Genomic DNA, 19,877 nt, shown 5'->3' with positions numbered 1-19,877 from the left:
AGAAGGACAAGGAAGCTGGTGAAAGATCTGGAGAACAAGGAGCAACTGACAGAACCACAGTTGTTTAGTCTAGAGAACAGAAGGCTGAGGGGAGACCTTATCACTCTCTACAACTACCTGAAAAGAGGTTGTAGTGAGGTGGGTGTTGAACTTTTCACAAGTAACAAGTCATAGGATGAGAGGAAACAGCCTCAGATTGCGCCAGGGGAGGTTTGAATTTACCGGTGTTAAAAGAGGCTGGTGGAGTCACCATCCTTGGAGGTGTTAAAAAAATGTGTCAATGTGATGTTTTGGGATATGGTTTAGTAGGCATGGTAGTGTTGGGCTCATGATTTGACTTCATATTCTTAGAGGCATTTTCCAACCTTAACGATTCTACTCTTCCATGATTCTATGATTCTTGCCTCAGTATAGCTGTCTCTGACAGTACAGGACATTTGCTTCTTGATGCTTTTGTATCTCCTCCTTAGTCCTGAATAGACTTCTCTCCTCTGATTACCACTTTTTTTTTTTGAGTTTATATTTCTTCAAACTAGAACCTGGTTTATTTTGGGATTGGTGTTTTTCTACTTGTTTGTGAACTACTGGAGGACGTGGCGTTTTCGGCTCTAGCAAGCTTCCTTTGAAAACCAATTATTTGATCCAGAACACAGTTGTTAAACTTTATGATTTTCCATTGTATCCAGTCATGGAGAGAGATTACCTGTTGTCTTGTCTGAAAATGCTGAATTCAACGTGTTCAGAAAAGAATCTGGTGATACTGTAGTTTTCATAATAGTGTTTCTTACTCGCATTTAGATTTCTTTGGTTTTGCCTAGACAAATTTCTGTAGGGTATACCATTCAGAGATAAAAAGAGATTATAGGGGCAAAAGGCACAGCACAACATATTTTTCATTGGTGGAATCTCCGTTCACATCCCTTCCCTTTTTCTAGGCTAATATCTGCACTTTTTAGTAAGCCTGACAGTCACTAGGTCTGGCCATGTTGAGGTGATGACAAGTAACTAGTGAAGATCAAAGGTGTAAAGGATACTGTTCCTTTCAGTCTTGGTTTCAGTGTTTTCCGCTAGAGATTGAAGATCCTTTAAGGAGTAACTGGGCCAAGTGGAACCTCCTGTACAGGGAAGATCAGCCTTGGTTTTGGGGAGATATTGAGATTGTTATGAGAGAGTAGGCATGAGGACTGAAAGCAGTCGTAGCGGTTTGAGGTGCCCTAGGAGAGCTTGTGTGGCCTCCAACTACTGTTCTAGAGGGCCATGGATCTCCTGGAGGTTTATTATATCTGCTCTAACTGAATGTCTTGCATACTTCCATGCCTATGAAACAGATGGATGCTCCTGCTTGCATAACTGAAGCCTGTCTATCTGTATCTCCTTTCATGATCTGAAATGTTCCCTAGGCCCCAATTAGATTGCATTAACTAGATCTCTATCAACCATAACGGAGCTTAGATACTTAGCTCATATACTGATAGCTACAAATAGACCCTTAAATTGTATGTCTAATCTTATGCCAAATTCAACCCCAAGTGATCACTGGGAGTGAAAGCAAGAAGCCAGCTATGGCCAGGGGAGAGCTGTGGAAAACCAACATCTTTTCCTGTTTGATCTAACTGTTGCACTTTAAAAAAAAAGAAATTGCTGAGTTAATTATCCTAGTTTTTATTCTACCAGAGTTTGGCTTTTTTAAAATTTAAAAACCTTTTCATCTTTTTTGAGGAGGTCCCTGTAGAAGACTATCTAGACCGCCGACCTCAATAGCTTAGAAGAGTCCTTTCAAAAGACATGACATTCAAAGTACTGTATATGTGCAATAGACCAGTAATTCTTGTGTTCTCAGCTTCCCAGGAGTCTGATTTCCACAGGTACGTAGGGGTGGATACTCTTTCAAAGGCTGAGATTAAGGTACTTAATGCACACAGACCATGTCTTTAGAATAGTAGGGGTTTTTTTGGCCCTTCTTCCTGATGCAGTCTTTGGCTTTTGGATCTTCTCTGTCTTATCCCACTAGCCAGCTAGTTAGTTACAGCTGCTTAGACTGATTCCAGTTCCTTGTACCTGTGTTAACCACTGCAGGAGTGTGGCTGAGTAAGAGTACAGATTTTCTGGAAACAAGCCTTCATACTGGTCTCTTGATGTTATCTAGATAAAAATATTCTTCTAGCTTTTAGACTTTCATAAAGACATGGTTGTTACAACTTTTTTTTTTTTTCACCCTCTCTTCTGAGCGAGATTTGTTGTGTACTCTTGACTGGTATTTTTCTAGTTTATTATCTAAGTCCACTTCTTTTTTAAATCATAAGAGGTTGCATAGTCACAAGCTCTCTACCCCTTTGACAGATGATGATAATCTTCAGTAGTCATGGTGATTCATAAGCTGTGTTGCCCCTTAAGTGAATAAGTCAATTCAGCAAGATTCCTTGCTAAGCAGAGTACCACTCTGTGCAAATAGCAAGGTTAGAATGGGACTCCTCAAATGTAATTACTACAGAGATAAAAAAAAAAAAAAAGGGTGTCAGGTAAGATTAAACACCACCTGGATCAAAACCAGTTAATCTTCCTAAATGGAATGCAGCCACTTTAGCTCCTGAAAAGGCATAGTTGAATTTCCCTTACTCAGATGCTGTTATTGTCCATGCCTCATTACCCTATGCGATGATGACAAGCAAAGAAAGCAGATACAGGTTGTTATAGTAAACAAATCACCTAGAGACTCACTTAAGAGTAAGGATGTACTGAAAATCACCCTATACAAGTAAGGAAGAGTCAACACAAGCAGATAGGAATCCTCCCAGGCTGCAGTGACCCATAACGGTACTCATAGCCGTAGGCATGTTCAAGTCAGACTTCAAAGGATTAATCTCAGCACTTAAGTTGGTGTCAGAGATCAATAACTCTTGGACATTTATTTGAGATCTCTTTACTGAAAAGCTCTGTGGCTCAGCCTGTGTTGTTCTGATTTCTGCTCTATTGTCCCTGTAAGCTTCAATTTAGAAGCACAGATAGATAATATGCTCTAGAGAGGCTATGTGCCTTGAGAGCTCAGGATATGCACTGATTCTGAGCACAAGCATCCTATTGTTTCTTTCCTTTAAAATGTGCTTGTTGCATTAGATCCATGAAGAACTGATCTACATCACTGGTAAAATATAACAGAAAAATGTGTGGGAAAATGTTACATGTGTATGCAATATTTTGCAGCCAAATAAATTGCCTGACAGCTGAAGAGGTAACAAGCATGCTTTAGGACCAATAGTAATTGCTACAGTGGAAGGAAAAATAAACTTCTTCAGACAGTGCTGCTGCTGCACCTTTTGTGTTACAGAAATTCTTTATTCAGGCACAGTGGTAAGTAAAACAGATTACTTTTTATAATTACAATAATCATTCAAAGGGACTGCACTACCTGATTGCTAACAGGCTAGACGCCGTACTTTTGGATTTTACACACACACATGCTAATTAATGTCTGTACTGTTTGTATAACATTCTTGCCATGTTTAGATGTATTCTGACTTACAAATGACTTTTTGAACTAGATGTTATGGAGTTTCTAAGTTGAAGATGGGGCAGATATCTTTTAAGGCCCTTTTTCTTCTTAATTTGATAGTTGTTTTGTTATACAGACTTATCTAATGTTACTCATTTGAAGACAAATCTCCTGGAGTAACTAATGGTTTTCTGTGATTTATTACACTTAGTTTTTATGTTTGCATATTTTTGTGCTGTGCCCTCTATGCTGAAGAAAGAAGGCAAGTAATAGTTGCTGAATATGGAATGTACCCTAAAGTCATCTAGAAAAAAATGATTAGATACTATCCAAATGTATTTGGCGTAACAGAGGAAGTTGCTGACAGAGACTGTAGCAATCTTATTCGACACTTATATAGGATTTGTACTTTGCAGAAGCTGCATGATAAGCTCTTGACTCTGCAAAGTGCTGTATATGAACATCTTCCTGGGCTCAAGGGATACTCTGTTATCACTGATGATTTTCAGCTACTTTAATTAAGCTATCTGCAAAGGAATGCTAAAAAACCCTCATATTGATGAACAGAATGGCTACTTCCAACATGCTTATCAAAGGGTGTGTGCATAGTTCTTTTAAATGTCAGTGCAAAGTACATCTCACCTCTGTGAACCTAGATCATTTAGTCATTTATCCAAAAGCAAAGACAAAATCCAGACTGGGTAAAACAAGAACTGACTTTCCATTGACTACAATGGAGCATGCTTTTCATCTCAGGTGACCGTCCAGGTACAAGCTTTAGATAAGTAATTGTTGAGTATTATTGCAATACCCACTGGATGACCAGTTGGTTGCTCTGGTAACTAGTTACTTAATGTTTGAATGTGATATGAATAGGAATACTGCACATTAGTTCTCACGCAGTAGCATGATAGGTAAGAAATGTCACCCACTTTGGATGTGAGACTTCTACAAAGTGCAATGCTTTTAGATTTTTGTGTGTCTGTGTGACAAAGGGCTCAAAATCTCACTTTTTTATAATATAATCCTGTTCTGCAGTATGAATAGAAATCTGATTCCATGCAGGGAACACTTTGAAGTGTTCTGAACATTCAGAACATACATATCAGAGGTATGATGTGTACAAGGCCATGAGAAATTAAAAATAATAACAATAATAATAAAAAAAGATAATGCGGTCTACTTCTCTGAAGTGATTGAAGCTGTTCTTTTAGAAGTCATACAAACTGTTCTCCAAGGAAAACTGGCTTTCCAGGAAAACAATGAGTCTAAAAGTTTCATTTAAAACTAAACAGCAAATAATAAAATAGAGAAATAGTGCAACTGACAACCTGAATTTAGTTTGGTGCAGAACTGGGTACAAAAGCAAGGAAGAGAAAGGGCAACTATACTCATAAAAAAACGTACTTACCTCATGAGACGAGTACATACGATGGTAAGTGGTTTCACTATGACATCTACAGAATTTTTTGTTTTCCTCAGTAAATCTGTCCTTTCAAATTGAATCATCAAACCCTGAACTAACTTCTCCAACTTCTCTGAGTTAGTGGCGAGGGCCACAAATAACCTGCTCTGACCACATGCGTGGAGAATTGGAGTTATCAGCATCACAAAACCTGTAGTCAGTTAAAATTAAGACATTAGGAAAAAGTATGCAAAGGTAAAAGAGAACTGGCTAGACAAAAATACCCTAAACACATCCTTTGAGTAAATGGTTTAAAAATAATATTGCCACTTACTGAGGAGTTAGCACAGTTAGTGGGTATCCACTCTGCACAGTCCATGCATTCAATAGTGCTGAAATGTAGTAAAAGATGACAGATAACTGAAGATATAAGTATTTCACAGTTCATTTCTTTTGAGACAACTGCTCATTGTTGACTCAGATGATTGTTGTGTCTAAGGTAGCTTTTCCTGACTCAGGTATTGCAAACAACCCGAAGTCAAATGATGGGCAATTGATCTTGAAAATACACACATTATCAAGTGTGCTTTGTCAGGTATGCTGAGTTTTTTGGTGCCATAATTTGACTTACACTGTTCTCCCAATCAGTTAATTTTAAATTGCATTGGGTTAGCTACACAAGATATGGTCATGAAATAAGGGCAGTATAACCTTTTCTGCAATGATAGATTTCAAGTAATTTCAGTGATCAAAACAACTCGTGACTCTGTTATTATTTTTCCAGTTGAGTTGCATTGGTAGATTCGATGTGTCCAGCTTTTCTTTGTCTGCTTCAAGGGAAAAGAAATAGCTGAAAGGTAAATATGCTTAAGTTCACTCTTCTCATGTGTTTTGTGAGGGTGAAAAGTAATCAGAAATTTAGACATATCAGCTTATTCCTTCAGTTGCAAGGTTGAAGGAAGTTATTCTTCTCCTCTGCTCTGCCCTAGAGAGGCTTCATCATTCTCCCTGCTCAAAAAAGACAAGGTGATCCCTATATCCACAGTCCAGTGGAGGCCCACAAAGACAATTGGGAAACTGCGTCATCTCTCTTATGAGGAAAGACTGAGTGAGCTCAGTCTTTTTAATCTGGAGAAGAGAGGGCTGAGAGAGGATCCTACCAATGCTTATAAACATCTGAAGAGTGGGAGTCAAGAAGATAGATTCTTCTCAGTGGTGCACAGCAACAGGACATGGGGTAAAGGGCACAGACTGAAGCACAGGAAGTTTCAACTTGATATGAGGAAAAACTTTACTTTGAGGGTGACAGAGCACTGGAACATGCTGCTCAGGGAGGTTGTGAAGTCTCCTTTTCTGGACATATTCAAAACCCACTGGGCATGTTCCTGTGGAACCTGCTGAAGGTGACTGCTTTAGCAGGGAGGTTGGATTGGATGATCTGCAGAGGTAATTTCTAACTGAACATTCTGTAATTCTGTGATTCTGTAAATTTTCAGTTTTACAAACCTACTTCTTCCTACTGTATTTTATGCCTGAAAATGTTTTCTTAGTTGCAGTGTTTTCTGCTGACTTTTTGTATGCAGCAAGTTTTTCCTATGAGTTCTGTCGTGCCAGTGTAGTGTGAAGGAAAGACAGCACAAGGGTAATTCATTCTATTTCATAAGAGCTGCTTTATTTCCTCTTTTAGCTAGCGTTAACCTAGTAAATCACCATCATGTTTCCAGCTATCAGGAAGCAAAAGCAAAAGTTTTAGCCAATTACAGTTCTACATTTGCTTTCCCTCCCTCAAATACAGGGAAAACAAAAGGAGGAAAACATAGAAAATGCAATGAGAAGAGTGGGCTGCTAACTTCCAAGCTGTATTCGGAAAAAGGAAGCAGGAGAGACAGCAAAATAAGAAGATAGAGGCAGTAAGCTGAGCATAATCAAAAAAAAAAACAACCCACCGAGCCCCGTGCAGAATCTGCCTCTCTGAGCAACACAACATTCTGTTATTCAGTCAGCTTGTGACAGATTCACATTTGTATGAAAAAACATTACATTGCTTTAAAAAGAGGCTACATATAAATAATTTCTAGATCCGGTAGGTATTTCTTGACAAACTTCAATAGTACTGCTCTTACTATCTACATTCATCCCTGAGAAGATGGATTGTGCTGCTGTTTGAATTCACAGTTTGACACATGAATGTTTTTTTTCTGAAATATACGCAGAGTTTGCTTGTTGCAGCAATTCTCTTCGCTTTACTCATTTCACATGGCAACTTGTATATCCATTAAACGGTAAGATGTTCCATAGGAAAATGTTGTAATTGCACATAGTGAAAGGGTACATAATTTACCTTTATTACAACTCTTGGTGCAGCTGTGGTCGCAAAAATTATCCCAGTGTGTACACCCATGCCTGTGCATTTAGGAGAAACTGGTTCTTTGTCTTTATAATCCTTCTCTGGATGAGAAATAGGAACACCGATAGAGCAGAGAAAGCATTGTGCTGTATTATACCCCCACAAGACATCCTGGCCCCATGATAGTTCATAGAGAAGTAAATCAGACTTAGAGAACAGTTTGGAAAGGGAAACCTAGTTGAGTGTTTATGGTAAATATAAGAACTGATGTGTGGGCGTTGCAGTCACAAATCGTGTTATATGTTAATGCGGTTTATCTGCATAATTCCCAAACACCATTATCAGAGTTAACCCCTGTATACCTGTTGTATTTAAAATTAAAATGAAGGTATGCTATTTGCATTTTCAAAGCACTGGATTTGTGTTACACATAAACATTCAATATTTTGATTTGTTTTCACTGACTGAATACAATACTGTACCAAACCACTTCTTTCATATAAACAATGATTGGCATTGTTCTTGAACTAGATACATTATGAATTCAAATTAACTACCTTAATCATAATTTCATTTAAAAACATGAGTTTTAATGCAAGTATTCCTCAGTCAGGGAGTGAACAATGCCTTAGTAGTCACAATGTGTTTTATTAAACCAATCTTTAGCAACAGCTTACAACACTTGCTTCACTCTGGAGTGAATTCTTAGTGAGTAGATCTTGAGACAACTGAGGTAACTAAGCAAATGAACATCTTCCATTCTAGACCTCTCTTCAGGATCATGATGTTAATTACTGTGTCTATTCTGACTTCATATGATGTCATGACTTGAGGTGTTGATGGGCATGTTTCAAGGAGTGTTAGGAATGGTTGGACTCAATGACCCAGTGGGTCCCTTCCAACCTAGTGAATCTATGATTCTATACTCCGTTTGAGGAGAAATGATATTTTTCCTGGACCTCTTGTTGCAGAACTGCTTGCACCCATACTGCTTATGGTTACAAACATAGAATAGAGTCATAGAATAGTTAGGGTTGGAAGGGACCTTAAAGATCATCCAGTTCCAACCCCCCTGCCATGGGCAGGGACATCCCACCAGACCAGGCTGCCCAGGGCCCCATCCAACCTGGCCTTGAACACCTCCAGGGATGGGGCAGCCACAACTTCCCTGGGCAACCTCTTCCAGCGTCTCACTACATGAATACAATTAATTGTTTAATGAATTAGATTTACCCTTTCTAGATAACTCTTGGAGCAGTTCTTGACTTGATTGCTTCCTCACAGGCCTTTCTTTACACAATGCATTATGTATATCCAGCCAAATGTGTGTGTGATCTGGTTTTGTTAAGGAAAAACCTAGCTGATCTGCTACAGAGAAGAATCCTGACTGATAAATTGATCATCTAACCAATTTCTTGTTCACCAAACAGTCCACCCATCACATCTCTTTAATTTAGAGAGAAGGATGTTGTGGGGGACCATGTCAGAGACTCTACAGAAGTCCAGATAAATCACATCCATTTGTTTTCCCATGTCCACTGCTGTGGTTACCCTATCATAGAAAGCCACTAGATTGTCATATTACAATCATCTACTACAGCTGCTACTTTACTTTGGTTGAAAGTGAAAACATTTTTTCTAAAACGGTTTATTGAGCAGATTGTGCAAAGTGCTGCATGCACAGTAGCCTATTATATTGGTTTCACCAGGAAATCTAGAGGGTTTGTTGGTCTTATCTTGAGAAGGGTAGCTGCAGAGTGCATAATGTTTTCAGCAATATTCAATTGTCTTCTCCAGCTGTGGTGTTACTAACAGAATTAAATGATGAAAGCCTTTGAAAGTTACATATATAAAATAAAATAGAAAGCCATTTAATTGGCAAATAAACATATTCCTTGCCCCCAAGGATTTCTGAGGATTGTGCAAGTAATGAGGTGGGAAAGAGTAACATCAAACACAATTCCAAAAATAGTACAATACAAAAGTGCAAGATAGTAAGCGGTCAAGCTCAAAGAAGAAGAAATGTAACATTCAACCTTGACTCAGCTGGCTGGGAGATGTAACAGTTTAAATCTTTACCTCTGGCTACTGTATGGCATAAAGTCTGAAGTTTTGGAAGTGAGACTGCTCCCATTTACCCAATAAATTTAAAAATAGTTGAAAACATATACCTTTTCATAGGCAATAATAACCTCCTAAGGCCACTAGTACAAAATCTTAACATTCTACTCAGTAAGAAGATTCTAATACAGAATAGATCTCCTTAGAAAAAGTAACAGATATTTTACAGAGAATGTAAGTTATAATGCTGTAAGCTCTCTACTTCAGAGCATAACCAAACTGTGGACACAGAAATTTAAGAACAAGCTCCTCACTATGAGCTTATAATTTTTTAACTATCCACCATGGGATCATTATGGTAATTAATGAATGCTTGGAAAGTTAATTTATGTGTTTTCTTGCATTATCATGGTAATTTGAAGCACAGAAAACTGCAAGAATCAGCGGCTAATATTTTGAAGATCTATGCATTAGATATTTGCCTTTCAAGGCTGGAATTAAAATGAAAGCTGTATTAGACTATAATAATATGAGATGTGTGAAGATCTTCAAACAGTAATACAATGCCAAAATCATATAAACACATAGAGTTTATAACTTTTGTGCATCTTGAGAGATATCAGACATCACTTTCCTTTCAGAGAAGTTGGGCTAACCTTCTTCACTTTCATCAGATTACATCCTCTGGCTTATCCTGTTGATTGTTCCTCTGGTGAAAGAGAAAATGAATTGAAATTTCTCTCTTTCAGTCAATTCCATGCAATAATAGAAACTGAGAGGAGGATGAATATGTCTTTACTTTCCCAAAGAAGAAGAAATGACAAACTGAGGAAGAGCACAGAAGAAATGGAAAGTAACTACTGGATGGCCCAGGGCTTCCAGAAGCCACGACTTTGGTCGGGTTAAACTGCAAATGCATTTCAGGGCGTAAAACACAGTATGAGCCTTTCAAGGGGAGTTTAAAAGTAAAGTGCTGTGTATTGGGGTTTTTTTCCTAGTACAAACAGAGAAGAGATCAAATAAAATGGAGAGATCCTTCACAAGGTAGAGCTACCATTCTCCAAATTGTTCTGCAGTACCACCTCCTAAAAAATAGAAGGTCCCAGTGAGCAGGTACTATATTAACAGTTTCTAAAGTATTTCATAGAAACCACGCGAGTCTGGTGAGCTTCAGATGAAACAGAGACCAAAGGAGTTCAGCCCACAGGCTGTGGATGAATGCAGCTCAATTGTGGGTGCTGTCTCTCACAAGTATAGTCTGTCTTCAGAGTTCAGAGAAACAGAAATTTCAGGTCCAGAGCTCAGGGACCTCAGTGCAGGCAGTTGTGCTAACAGCCTCAGCCTTGACTTTTCAGAGGTGCAGGGATTTTTGTCAAGAACTTTGCAAAATATACGGGTCACCTGAGTGGGATTGAGCTTCCAGCCTCAAGGAGGTAGTGTGGACACCCACAGGGCTACCATGGAAGTTGTCCAACCAAGCTCAGCTTCCGAGATGTGAGACACCTACTTGGAGCTCTATTAGTCTTGCAGGCTGACCCAGGTGCCATGACTGAGCTGGAAATTTCTGAGTTTGACTTCCCATGCTTGAATTAAGTTCTTTACAATTCTTTACCAAACTTATTGAAGTTTTTCCTCCTTTTTTTTTCCTGTAAATATTTTAAATGACCTTTTCCTTCTTGTTTTGTTTCTCTCTTCCCCCCCTCCCAGAAATAGAATTTTCTTATTTAGAATTCCTTGTATGCACTACACTACACTTGAATGCATCTACATTTGACATATTTAATTACATCACTTCCGAGTTTACCTTTGCTGTCCTTAGTTTTGTTTTGTGGACTTTTTGCTGGTTTGTTATTTTTTTTTTCTTTCTTTCTTAGTAATATGAATATCTGAGACAAAGGCAGCCATCACAGTCTGTTGGTTTCTTGTCACTTTTATTTTCCTGCATGTCAATAAAGGTAAGTGTTTTTATGGGACAAAAGAGCACTATGCAGTTTTCAACCCATTTGCTTATGTATTACAGACATTCTGAAGTATCTGGGGGAATCTACCCTCTGCAGCAACAAATGGAGGCCAGATAATTTATTGTAATTTGTCTAAAATAGAGCTGGGTATTTAGGTCTAGGCAACTGAATCCTGAACCAGATCATTTTGCTGCAAGATCAGAGATTCCTCTGACATGAGCAGATGCCATAATCTCAGTTCAACACCCTACATGAAAAGGTGGCTCAGTCATCACACCTGAGCCCTCTGGTGTTTTATTGGTGAATGCTGGTATATTTCAATGTCTATATTTGTGTGCCTAAAAAAAGCTAGTTTTGGCTTTTGTGACTTTCAGTTCACAGCAGTGATTAAAACAGCATACTGTAAATTCTTTGGATCCTCTTCTCCTACAGGCAATAAGAGATTTGCCACTAAATTCAGCAGAACCATTTTTGGGTGCCACATTTAATTAACACATAATTCAGAGTGTCTAATAGGATTGATGTGTATCTGAATTAAAACTGTAAATGAAATGGTTCTTATGGATAGAAGCAGAGAATGGACTTTAAATCTCATTTCAGGACTTGAGCGCAAATGGCAGAAAATACCATGGGCTTCGCAGACCGGGAAGAACTTGGCATGAGATAAAAGGCTTAAGAGAGGATTCATCCAAATTTCACTCTTGCTCAAAGGATGAAAGCGTCTGAGATTTGTATATTTAGTGCCTGACTTGTCTATTATGTATGTTGTGAGCCCATATATAAGGATTTGGGTGCCTCTAGAGATTGGTTTCTAGAGGACATAAGAACAACCAACACTACAAAATTGTTGAGTTAGCAGTCTCCAGAAGGTTTCTGGCTAGTTCACCAGGCTTCTGAGCAGTCAGAAGGGAAAAAGAGTCTGAATATATCTTATTTAGAATATTTTGGGAACGAGGGTGGTGATTTTCCAGATTCATATAATCTCATTTGTAGTTTGCCCTCTGTGATGCAATGTGAGGCAGAGTTTCAAGCCAGATTCTCTGGGACCAATCTTCCTACCAATAGTGACATGTTTTAAAAAAACACTGAAAAAATGACAAGTCAATGAACATTGCTGCCTTCCCTGTCTGTCTGCTCAAGTTGGATGTACCCTTTCTCTGCAACAGGGCTAGGAGGAAAAAAAAGCAAAGCAAAACAAAACAAACACCCTAAACCAGAAATTCTACATTTTAATTACTAATATTCTATGGTTAAATTAGGTAAACAAGATCAACAGAAACATTTGCTATTTGTGACCCCCTAAGAAATTCTGTTTTTCATGGTAGCACTGTAACTTACTCTCTGGACCAAAGCAGGTGATTGTTGTACCCTTTCACTAAGTATTCATTCCGTTTTCCCTTGTGTCCTAATGCCAAGGTGTGGCAGTATGCCACAGTCACATTTTTGGTAAGTCAAACATGGACATAATAAGCTGCCCTTCTCCTGTTCCTTATGTTTTGGAGAGAAATGCCTCCATTCAACCTGTCCATTGCCCTGCAGAGGTGTTGTGTACAGTGTCACAACCAGTCAGGAGCTTTCTTTGGAGCTGGGTATAGCTGGGAGCCACATTGCCTCTTGCAGACATAAAACCCTGTTGCTGGAAGAAAGGAGCTCTGCCACAGTGTGGGAGAAACAGAAGAAACAACCTGTCATAAGACCATGGTCTCAGTGGGCAGGACTCCTCAGGTGGAACCCAGAGGAGTAAAAATCTGCGACTGGCTTAGTTCTGGTATTCCTACAAAGCTCAAACTTTCCACTTCCCCCTCCTCCTCCCTTCACTCTGGTCTCTGTTCATGTCTTTTTTATTGACGTTGGTATGGGACCACCACTTTCTCTTTAGCAAGTGTTATTTGTCATCTGGAAAACTGCAACGTTTCCAGTCCTGGGGAATGAAAATTTCAATACATTCACAGAACAAGCAGTAAGGTCTCCTTCGTGTGCGTCATAGGGCAGTGTTGTGTTGAGAGTTTGAATTTCTGGTATTGTCTCCCTGTTTTCTTGATTACTCAGCAGGGGATAGCTGTGCGGTCAGTAAATGATAAGCAGAGAGGTATTAATATCTGATAGTTAGACTGAACAAGAGCAAGAACCATTATGTGTATTAAGAAGAAGTTAGTAACTACCAGCAATCTTGCTGGCACTCAGCTTTGATTCATGCTGCCACATATAGATTTGTGTTCATAAAATTGTTCAGTGAAAATGAACTGTCTTTATTCTCCATGCTGAAATGCTATATTAATGAGTGTTCCTCCCATCTTTCTTCCCCTCTTCTTTCTTCCCTCCCCCTTCTTTCTCCTTTCTCTTCTCTCCTTTTCTCACTTAGTCTTTCACTCCCTCCTCTCACTTTCTCACTTTCTCCCTCCCTCTCTCTCTCCCTCTCTCTTTGTCATTTTTGTTTTTTTCTTCTCTGTTAAAACTAAAGAAATTAAAGCCTTTCCCAAATTTTACCTCAAATGTCTTGTTCCTTGTAGAAAATATCCTAGGACCATAGATTTTAGTCAACATGCCATCAGTGCTAGTACTGGACAAGACACTAATTTTCCAGGTACAATATGCAATCTGCCATTTTGAGGTGGGGTGGTTGTAACAGGTTGCATCCATCTATCCTTACTTAGCAATTTTATCTAACAATAGGTGTGAAAGAGCAGAAAGGATTAGTTAAAGAGGCAAACTAAAGTCCAGCAGTAATAACATCTGAAGTAATTTTATCTGTTGTATGTGAGGCACAAATCCCTGAGAAGATTTTTCTATTCTTCATCACAAAAAGCAAATAAGCATCATAGAAGTAAAACGGGTCAGTGGAGAAGAACCAGGGCTTACTGGTGGTGGTCAGTGGTATGTCCAATCAAGTAGAGAGAAAAAATTAAATGAAGACAATCTTTAAACAGGCCTCCAGTGTCTCATATATGGAGTTAATACAGGTGGGAAGCCTATGCAACAAGTAACATTAATTTGACACATCCCAACTCATTCTGAAGGAATTCCTCATAGCTACCAGTGGCATGGACTGCTGTTGCTATCTTCTTTGATAAAATACATTTAAATATTCAAAAACATTTCAGGGAAAAAGCATAACATTAACTTTCCAAAGTACTGAGCACATATACTTAAATCGCTAATGGGTTTACACGTCTGTGTACGGCTGGACATGATATTAATATAGTCAGAACTTGATTACTGCATTCATTTTCCATTAACATCACTCAAAATATGAAGATGCTAAAGATAAGTCTCCTTAGGATGATGTTAAAGAGTTATGAAAGTTTTTCAGTCAGAAAATCCAGGTTCTTGCACCTGGGAACTTGTTTAGCCAAGAAGCTCTGCATACCATTCATGCTCCATTTTCAATAACCACTGAAAAGAAAGGAAGTTAAATATATTGTAGGGATGTTAATGTTATACCACTGCTTTGAAGAGAAAAATCAATAGTTTTTTTTCTCAGTCTCTGTCTTATACTGGCCTCAGGACTTGAATAGCAAGGATTTAAAGGAGTGAAATAAAATTAATACCAAGTAGTATAGAAAACAGATGTTGTTAAACTGACTTTCATTTGTCAACAGAGCAGTGTTGATGAAGTAGATTTCTGGTTTTTGGCTTAGCACTGCAAAATATTTTACTTGAGAAAACAGGATGACAAAACTTTAATATGGTACATTTCAAGCACATTAAACATAGGACGAGGGACAGTGCTTTCAATAAATATATAAATGGCAAATAAACACTGAACAGTTATTTTTCTGTGGGGCTGCATAAACGTGAGCTGTTGGATCTGTATTATTTATCGTATTTGTCAATGTTTAGAACTAAATGCAGTCTCGTAGATGATAAATTTGTCTTTGACATCAAGGTCAGGAAACCAGGAAGAAGTAGGATGATGGGTGACAGATACAGAGTAATCTAGATCGCTTGGTAAGGAGAATTCAGCTAAATAAGGATTAATCTACCCTGCTGTGGCCTTCTGGGATTTAGACATGCAAACCTCAGCCCCAGGCTCACTCTCTGCTCAGTGGAGGGTAGAGCATATCTCTAAAGAGTGGTGTGTCTCATCCTCAGAGGAAAATGATGACAGCTATTCCCATTGATCAGGAAAGGAACACAGGTGATTGCTTGAAAGTACAGCAGTTGCCAGTATTAAACTGGTTAAAGCTCTGAGAGGTACTAAAGGAGAGGACTACATGCAGTTAGAGTTCAATCCACTTGCTAAGGAGAAGGTTGAGGAATGATTTTGTCATATGCATGAAGAGAATTGATGGCTGATGGTTAAATACATATGTTTTCAAATTTGAAGCAAGGCACTCATTATTAACAGCAAAACTCCTTTATTTCCTTTATACTTGTTCTAGATCTTGCATAAAGTTTCTGTTTATCTTAAACAAGATTGATCTTCATTAAAACTATGATTGTGCATAAAGGAATAAATTCATTAAAACTCATGATCTGTGATTTGTAAGTCCAGCCAGATATTCACAACTTATATTGTTTGCTCTGCTAGCAACTAACTGTACACATTCAGTTTTCTCTTTCAGCATTAACAGTGTGATGAGAGGCATACAAGGATGGGGAAGGGAGCGGTACCAAGCATGATCACTGCAGCAAGACACACTTGTATCTTTTGTTAGGATTTTACTTCACGTCATGAAAAAAAAGCTGTAGTTTTTGACCACCTAGGTAAAACTGGGTTTTAAAAACCAATTATTTATGTATGTGGATATTTACTGCTTGTGTTTCTTGAATGCCAAAGATCCTTGCCTATGAACTAAAATTTTCTATTCTAACTAACTATGTAACCAGAAGCCATGCTGTTAGCCAGTAATTAATATAGCAATCCTACATTTCATTTGGTCAGAATAATTAATGAATTATGTAAAATTAATCCAATACCAGTCCCTGGGAAACTCCAGCCCTACCACTCTGTCACCCCTTTCTTTCATTCTGTTGACCCTTCCCTTTTAGTGAGGATGCAAATCTCACTCTTAAATTTACTTTATGAAGTCATTGTTTCCCATGGGGTACAAATACTGTCAAAATGATCCAAAATAGCTATTTGTGCACATCATATAAAGTTTCGAGTCCCAGCAAATGCATCCCCAGAACAGACTAGACAGCAATACAAGCAGGCAGGGAAGCCTGCGGCTCTCCCCTGCCTCTCACCAGTTTTCAGTGGGTTCAATCTTGGTTTTGCTGCAGTGCTATGATAGCTACTAGAGCCAAATACGAGCACTTTTTCTCATTTTCAAGAAAACTTGGAGTTGTAGCATGGGATTGATTTTCTCAGGGAGAATCTACTTGAGCAAACTCTAGCTCCTTGCCTGTGAGCTAGAGTACTGTTCCGGCAGAGATGAATTTCCTTTGATAAGCAAGTGATTTGCTTCAAAGGCAGAAGTAAATTACTTCAGCACCTACTAATAACCTCTTTTTGTAAGAACTTACAAATTAAAATATTTTATTTATTATATTCAGCTGTTTGTGAGCCAGAAGTAAAATAACGCCAAAAAAATGAGTATTTTCTACTCTTCAGTTTAGGTGTGGAATAATTTTTACGTGCTGCTGTCTACTTTACATTGGTGAATGCAAAGGGTATTAAAAAAAAGAAATCACTGCATGTAAAAGAATATAGAACATCCATTTCGAAGTCTCTTTATAAGGCTGCATTAGGAAAAAATGTTGCTAGGATAAATTATGCCTGTAAATGAACCAGATGACATTTTCAGAATTGCTTTGGGTCAGATTTTTCAGATGTTTTAATTATTCCTCTGTTGGGTTCTGCCCAAATTATACCACAGTTGGGCAGAGCTCCAGAAGACACTGGTTGTAATCTTATCTCTGCCAATGTCTGGCCTGACCCCTTTGTATGTATTGCTCAACCTCTCTGAGATGTCTCTGAGCTTTTCTGTCTGTAAAATGGAATCACAATGCTGATCTTCATAATATATTAAAAATGTGCTGATAAAATCCCTATTTCTAAGCTAGAATTGATCCGTGAGGTTAGCATTTGTCTTTCCCAACATCCTTGCTACCTCTGTAGCAACTCTCATTGGTTGGGTTTCATCTGGCCACATAAAGAATCTGCATCTGAAGTAGTCACTCAAAGTCTATTTAAAATCAGTGGTGAGAAATAACCAAACCTAAATCACATTTGATCTGATTTGGATTAGATGTCTACCTTCAGATAAGCTTAACAGAGATTCCTATAATATAGATGTCTAAACCTAAAAGATGCTAACACCACCCAAAGTGACTTAGTAGACTTAGAGCCTATGGGTCCCAGAGATTTAAATTCTTTTATCTGTTTTATATTGAAGAATTTTATCTGGATAATTTTGCTTCAATCTATACAGTCAGAAAGCAATAATAAAAAACTAGGACCTTGAAGTATCCTCTTGTCATGTCACTTAAACAATTCAAAAGTTGATTTTCTCCCTTTGGCTAAGAAAAAGCTAAGGAACAAAGCTTTCATGAATTCACATTTGCAAATTATAATTGCTTCAAGAATAGGAACAGTAAACATGCATTTCTGAGATAAATATTAAAAAAAAAAAGGAAAAAAGAGCCAGCTAAAGAAAAAAACACTACCCACTCCCAGAACCCAGTAAAAAGACTCAGACCTCATAGTAGCAAATAGAAAGGTTCTACAGGCTGATTATTTTAGACTCCAGCTTAATGCCCAACTAAAGTAGTCCAAAAAGTGACATTAAAAATACATAATGAATCATAATGCAATGAAATGCATGTATATTATATAATCTGCAACAAGATTTACTAGCTGTAATTGCCATGCACTTTTTATGCCTCCAAGAACTACATGAAGCGTAAGGATTTATTAACTGTGCTGAATTTAAACTATCTATCAGAACTAGGGCTGTACTAAACATGGCAGCGTGTCCTCACAGGGACACATCTAACAGATTCCTTCTGCTTGGCGTCAAATCAGAGCCTTCCTTTGTGTTCCAATTTTCTCATAAACCCAAAACTCAAGGGAAAAACTCAAGGTCACAGACAGGGTCACATCTTGGTCCAACTAAAAGCCTACATTTTACCCATCGAATTCAGAACTAAAGTGTAAGAATTGCATATTGAGCATGTGGAAAGGGTATATGGAAAGGGCCAGGGGAATCGCCTCGTTTCACTCGACTAATTTGAAAGTTGTGTGTTTAATTTAACCAAATTATTTAAGCTCTTTTGTACTCAAAGGAGAGAGAGGTATTTCTAAAAAGGCAACTCATCCCATGGTAATGGGACTTCTGCACCTATGTTTCTAAGATAAAGAGGACAAACCATGCTTTGGAGACGACTGTCAATTGATTAAAATGGAAGCCTACACAATTAGTTTAGGCTTATCAGCTTTAAAAGGCTCTAGTTAGGTGACACAAAGGAAATCCTAAGTCTGAAATCTAATGTAGTGTGCACTCCAAAATAGTACTTAGAGCAGGTGTTTAACTTTTAACTTATAGGACAAGAGAAACTTCAGCTTTTACCTGAATTGCACAGAAAACTGGTGTGACATAAACAAAGAGCTAAGATTTACTTTTGTAAGTACTGTTATCACACTTAGCACAACAAATATTTGTAATGAGGTTTTGTTTTTCCTGTGTAAAAAATTCATCAAATTTCTACTGATATAATCCATGAGGAAGAGACTTTTAAGATAAAATATTTTCATATATTAGTACTCTCAATATCATATGAAAAGGAGAAATTTTAATTTGCTGTTGACTTGAGAATAAATTCTTGTGTTTAGATCTGGGCTCAGTATAGGTTTTTGCCTAATTGTGGATAGAAATGTAAAAGTCGTTTAAAGCCAGTAAGAACTTGCACCAGTTATAGCACCGAAGACTTAAAGCTACAGCTTATCAAAAACAAAGTTGTAGACAAAGCAGCATAGAATGTTTTATCCACTTCAAGTTAATGGGGTCAATGTTTACAAATACACACAAGACTCCCATGTTAACTTTGCCTGCAGGGTTGAATTTTTCAGCACAGAGAGTAAAGGAAATATATTCAAATTGGCAACTTAGTAGAAATTGTTTGTAGAGTGGTCAGGGACATATCAACCTACATGTAGGGTAGGTTTGCAGTGAAATCAGATAGCATTTACTTGTGATTCCCGAGGCAACATGAAGCATTGAGGATTTTGGTTTTATGCTACCTACTAAAACTCCTGAAAATACATGTTCTTTTAATATGACAGAAACAGTAGAAAGAAAGAAGAAATAAAGTCAATACTGAAACTTTTTATGCAGAAACTCAGATGATAATAACTTCTATTGACTTGACATTGAACCATTTCAGTATCAGTTATATGCCATTTTGACAGAAATGTCATGTCTGTCTCAGTTAAAGATATCATTCTGAATCTTATTATTGTACAATTGTAAAAAGGGCATGTGAAAAATATCTGATGCAAATAAACTGATAAAAATACATATCATAGAACTGCAGGAAAAAAATCTTTCTTCTCCTTCATTTAATTTCCTGTGAATTTAATGAGTTAGTTTTCCATGACATAAGCTTGAAAATTTTTGTTCATTTGCTTTTTGATTATTTTCTTCCTTTTTCTCTCTTATTTTTTCCCCT

General features: G+C 37.8%; 1 long non-coding RNA gene across 3 annotated transcripts in view; it reads left to right on the top strand.

Moving 5' to 3' along the window:
• The first annotated feature begins 1,746 nt into the window (after positions 1–1,746).
• LOC128850933 (uncharacterized) overlaps positions 1,747–19,877 on the top strand; it is a 39,226-nt gene continuing 21,095 nt past the window's right edge. For 2 of the 3 annotated variants that reach the window (XR_008448177.1, XR_008448176.1), the window contains exons 1-5: positions 1,747–1,865; positions 3,202–3,348; positions 5,680–5,752; positions 6,691–6,978; positions 11,178–11,258. This is a non-coding gene — a long non-coding RNA (uncharacterized LOC128850933). Of the gene's footprint in view, positions 1,866–3,201; positions 3,349–5,679; positions 5,753–6,690; positions 6,979–11,177; positions 11,259–11,864; positions 13,563–19,877 lie in introns of those variants that run through there. The other variant, XR_008448178.1, reaches the window with a different exon arrangement.

Source organism: Cuculus canorus, chromosome 1, assembly GCF_017976375.1.
Source record: "Cuculus canorus isolate bCucCan1 chromosome 1, bCucCan1.pri, whole genome shotgun sequence".
In the NCBI taxonomy this organism is placed as follows: Eukaryota; Metazoa; Chordata; class Aves; order Cuculiformes; family Cuculidae; genus Cuculus; species Cuculus canorus.
This window is presented reverse-complemented; position numbering and strand designations above follow the sequence as displayed.